The 5,000-nt window shown below is 38.3% G+C and overlaps 1 protein-coding gene across 3 annotated transcripts in view; it reads right to left on the bottom strand.

Moving 5' to 3' along the window:
• LOC143038583 (protein O-mannosyl-transferase TMTC2-like) overlaps positions 1–5,000 on the bottom strand; it is a 297,168-nt gene that overhangs the window by 15,806 nt on the left and 276,362 nt on the right. The window lies entirely within an intron of this gene.

Genomic DNA, 5,000 nt, shown 5'->3' with positions numbered 1-5,000 from the left:
GGTAAACCTAAGCTAGCTAACGAATAATTTTTTTTTTTTTTTATTCTCCCTCCAAAGATCCATATTTATGAACTAAATATATAATTATCAAATGTTCATATTTATACTTAAATTTATCTATTTTCAATTACTAACCAAACATTTGATTCTATTTTGTTTTCTCATAAATACGCGAACGAGGTTATAAATGGGATTTCCCAGTTTCCCTCCTAGGCCTCAAGTGAGTTTGCATATGTACAGTGTACGTATGCATGCGGTGATGTGGTATTGGGTATGGTGCATTGTACATGTAGTCAGCGCGTCGGTTGGGCAGCTAGTTGCATGCAACCAATGAACTTCCCTGCATACAGGTACCATGCAATTCGCAACTAGCGACATCATGTAGCACGATAGTCGTGTAGAGTCTAGTCAACATGTACTAGTATACGCGCGCATGCAGCTGATACGAAGCTAGGCTAGGTAAGCCATTGAACTTTAGCAGCTATACCGCGTACACATACGTACGTACATCAACAAATTAAAGTTGATTGATGCGTTGCGTTTATTATATAGATTGATAATGCAATGATTGATCACGGGTAAGTTGTGATTGCTCTGATCCTTTCATCAATGGTGATGGGATTCATGGATTGCCAAATGATGGATAATGCATGAAAAATGTTGAATCTTGCCGCGGGAGCGATTTTTTTGTGGGGGATCGCTCCCGCTATTGGATTTGCGAGAGCGACATTGGAACTTTCACGAGCGAAATCGCTCGTCGCGCCCGTGTATTTTTTTCGCTGATACATACACGCGTACACACACACGCACACCATAGCATCCGAACATATATATATATATATATATATATATATATATATATATATATATATATATATATATATATATATACATGTGTGTGTGTGTGTGTGTGTGTGTGTGTGTGTAGTGACGAACAGTACATCAGTAAAAGAATCATCACGTGAGTAGGCCAGTTCGGAAAAGAAACTGAAATATCTTCGGCAAATCTTACATTGATTTAATCCCGTCAGCAGCAGCATCGGTCACCTTTTACAAATCTATGCTCTGGGCTTCGTCAGCCGAATGAAGTTGACGAGATGTTGTGTGTGTGTGTGAGAGAGAGAAAGAGAGAGAGAGAGAGATAGGAGCTTGTGTCCTACCTGACGACACCTGCCTACACTTGGGGTTTCCTACATATGGTCCCCCTCCCCCTCCCACTCTCTCCCTCCCACTAAAAAAAAAAAAAAAAAAAAAAAAAAAAATCTCAGGACTGGATCCCTTCGTGGTGTTTCCATGACACTCCTCCTTCTGCGGTCGTCGCCGAGTCTGTGTTTGTGTTCTTTGCGGAAACGCCTCGGGTCGGATTAGTTGCCTTGACAGGAAGCTACACTAAGACGAACGTCTCTAGCGTTGTATGATTAACAGGATCTTGCCGTTCTCTCTCTTCTCTCTCTCTCTCTTCTCTCTCTCTCTCTCTCTTCTCTCTCTCTCACTTTCCCTCTCTCTCTCTCTTACACTCTTACTCTCTCTCTCTCTCTCTCTCCCTCTCTCTCTCTTACACTCTTACTCTCTCTCACTCTCTCTCTCTCTTTCTCTCTCTCTCTCACTTTCCTTAATTCAAGACGATGACCCGGCTAGTCTCTTGCGTTGTATGATTAACAGGATCTTGCCATTCCCCCCTCTCTTTCTCTCTCTCTATCTATATCTCTCTCTCTTTCTCCATTTCTCATCTCTCCTTCTCATATCTTGGTTTCTCGTTTCTTTTCCTTTTCTCTCTCTCTCTCTCTCTCTCTCTCTCTCTCTCTCTCTCTCTCTCTCTCTCTCTCACACACACACACACACACACACTTATTCTCTCTCTTACTCTCTCTCTTTCTCTTTCTCTCTCTCTCTCTCTCTCACTTTCTCTCCTTAATTCAGGCCGACGACCCGGCCGGTCTCACGGCAGGAAGGCGACAATGGCACCAAACGAAACCGAATGACGTCATAACGACGCCGCCCTTGATTGTGTCAAGAGTACACGAGAATACAATGGAGGGAGTACAACGTATAATTACATCGGAGGGAGACCGTTTGATCCATAGCAGCGTCGAGTACAGGAATAAGAATGATGATAATTACAACAAAAATAACCGTAATGATAACGATGATAATGAGGATAGCGATAATGAAAATAGTTTATGATAGTAGTAGTAATTAAGATATCAACAATGATAGGGATACTACTATTTATGATATGATAACAGTAATGCAAATATTTATGTATCGCTTTTTCTTTTTCCAATATGATATAAAACTTAATTAACCCCACACAGTCTGAAATCGAATATAGGGGAGAATGTACTCGCTAAATGTAGTGTCATTCTCTCTACAGCTATTTTGTGATGACTAGTCGCCCAGTTTTCTCAAGGTAGAATATGCTAGATAGTAGCTGAAACTATGCTAGATTGGCAGAAAAGTAATGCTAAATCTTTTGTTCCTCTTAATACATTCGGTTTCTGTTATATATGTTTTTTTTTATTAATATAATATCATTTCATGAGAAAATGTGTTAGACCCTCCTCTCCTATTCTCACGCTTTCTCTTCATCGAGCCAACTCGTGACGTCATGTCGTTCGTTCGGTCGTGTTTTTTTTTTTTTTTTTTTTTTTTTTTTTTTTTTTTTTTTTATGTTTTTTGTTTTTTTTTTTTTTTTTTTTTTTTTTTTTTTTTTTTTTTTATGTGACCTGAGATCTTCTTGTACCTCCTACCCCGCTCATTCTCTGGAGCAATTTCTTGTATCTGGTCCAACGCGAATGTATTGTGGAAAACATAGAAATTATGGTTAGATAATGAAAGGGAACCCATGCAGACAGACAAGGGAATGTCAGTTCGAAGAAAAAGAAAAAGAAAGATGACATATAAAAAACGAATAAAGAAAGAGAAGAAAGAATAGGAAACATAAGCGTATAGCCTATGTTATATCACAACGTTATTTCTAGTAAAAAAAAAAAAATCTAACTTGAGCAGATCTAAAATTCAACAGAAAGTATCACATCAAATGTTAAATGAGTTCTCCTTAAATTGATAATATTAGAAAATAGAAATGAAAAAGTAATAATAATAATTTGGAAAATGTGTTCTCATTCTTAGAATTGCCTAAAGCCAATTTGCGTTCATCTTGATTTTACAGGGCAGGACTTATAGTAATGGATGTAAATTGGACAAATTTAGATTTAAGAAGAAAATAGGCAAGAATTGGTTTACCAGTAAAGTGGTTAACGAATGGAATTGATTTTATAACAGTGTAGTGAGAGGTGAGACCATTTGTTGTTTTAAGAAAAGACGAAATAACTTTATGGATAGGAATGACAGGTGGTAAGGGATGTGGAACTACCTAGTGTAGGCCTTATGGTCTCTTACAGTCTCCTCCATTCTTTCGTACTTATGTTCTTGATATTTGTACATTTGGATCAGTTCTGATATTGCAAAACTGTGCAACATCAGAACGTGTATTCAATTGTCACTGGTTCATGAAAGTCGGTGCGAATATGTGACAAAAAAGTGTTGAGTGACGTAAAAATTATATTAAAATAATCTTCACTAGTTTATTTATCTGTTTATCTATTTATTTATCTATTCATTTATTCATTTTCTAAATGGTATATTGCTTTGGTAAAGAATCAATTTTTGAGAATAACGGCCCAATATTTTTTTTTACTAGGCAACTTTTTATTCATTTATCTATATTTTATCAATGTACTCGTTTTTTTTTTTTTAGGCTACCTCAGAGATTGATAATATAATTTCGTCCCTTCTCCCGCTCTCAATCGAAGTCGTCGCGTGAGTGGTGTTCCACGTGACGAGAATTATTCAAATTACATCTATTTCCAGCCGCCCTTAACCCCAGCGCGCCATTATTCCATTTTTATCAATCAGTGGCGACAAGGAGCGAGGATGAAGGATTGGAGACAGGGTCCTGCAGGTTGACCCCTTCCGTACAGGGGGCACTTTATCAGCCTCTCTTTCTCTCTCTCTCTCTATCTCTCTGTCTCTCTCTCTCTCTCTCTCTGTCTCTCTCTCTCTCTCTCTCTCTGTCTCTATCTCTCTCTCTCTCTTTCAGTAAGTAGAACGTCGCTACTTGCGAAGGAGTTTGAAGTGACGGTGGTTCGAACCCTGCCACCAGCGAGTTGGACCAAGGGCATAGTTCATTGAATTCCACGCTACTAAGCAAAGTCCTCTACGAGGGGTACCGTTCTAGCCTCCTGATAAGGGGAGTTCCCGACATTGAACCGAATCATCATCATCGGTGGCAAACCTGTGTTCTTTAGCATTCAATGAACAAATGAACAACTGTTCTTAATGTTCATGCATCTCTTCATGCTTTTTAAGTCACAAACATAGAAAAGTTGTCAAAAATAATAATTATTTGGTGTATGAGGTGAAAACCATAATGAAGGTCTTGACCACGCAGTTCTGTACTCACGGTCTACACAAGATAAAGTCGGTTCACTTCTGAAAGAAAACCAACGATATGACGTCACGAGGAGGCGAGGCAGTCAACTCGTAGCGGCCTGACTGGCACCTTGCGCGCCTCTACATGACGTCAAAATGTTAATTTTCTCTTGGAAATGAACTGTCCTGTTCTTGTTTAGCCTACACAATTGTCACATTGCCTTTCTTCCTAAGAAATAAGAGAGAATAAATAAATAGATAAAAAAAATTATATAAAAAGATAAAATAGAAGATGCACGTCAGTCAAAAGGTCAGCAAATACAATGGGTCTGTGGGATGTTTTTTTATTTTTTATTTTTATTTCTTATATTTTATTATTACTTTTTTAAGGAGATATTTCAGGAGCGTAGCAGGAAAACAAAATAGAAAAAATTATTTTTTCTTTGAGTGGAGATGAGTCTTCGAAGCGTGAAAGAATTCTGCGTGGCTCTGGTCCGTAGGGGATGTCACCAAAATCCCTAGAATATTGACTACATTTGACCTGACTAGAATCACGAGGGGACCCT

Source organism: Oratosquilla oratoria, chromosome 24 (assembly GCF_046742065.1).
Source record: "Oratosquilla oratoria isolate Oo_2021 chromosome 24, ASM4674206v1, whole genome shotgun sequence".
Classification (NCBI taxonomy): domain Eukaryota; kingdom Metazoa; phylum Arthropoda; class Malacostraca; order Stomatopoda; family Squillidae; genus Oratosquilla; species Oratosquilla oratoria.
This window is presented reverse-complemented; position numbering and strand designations above follow the sequence as displayed.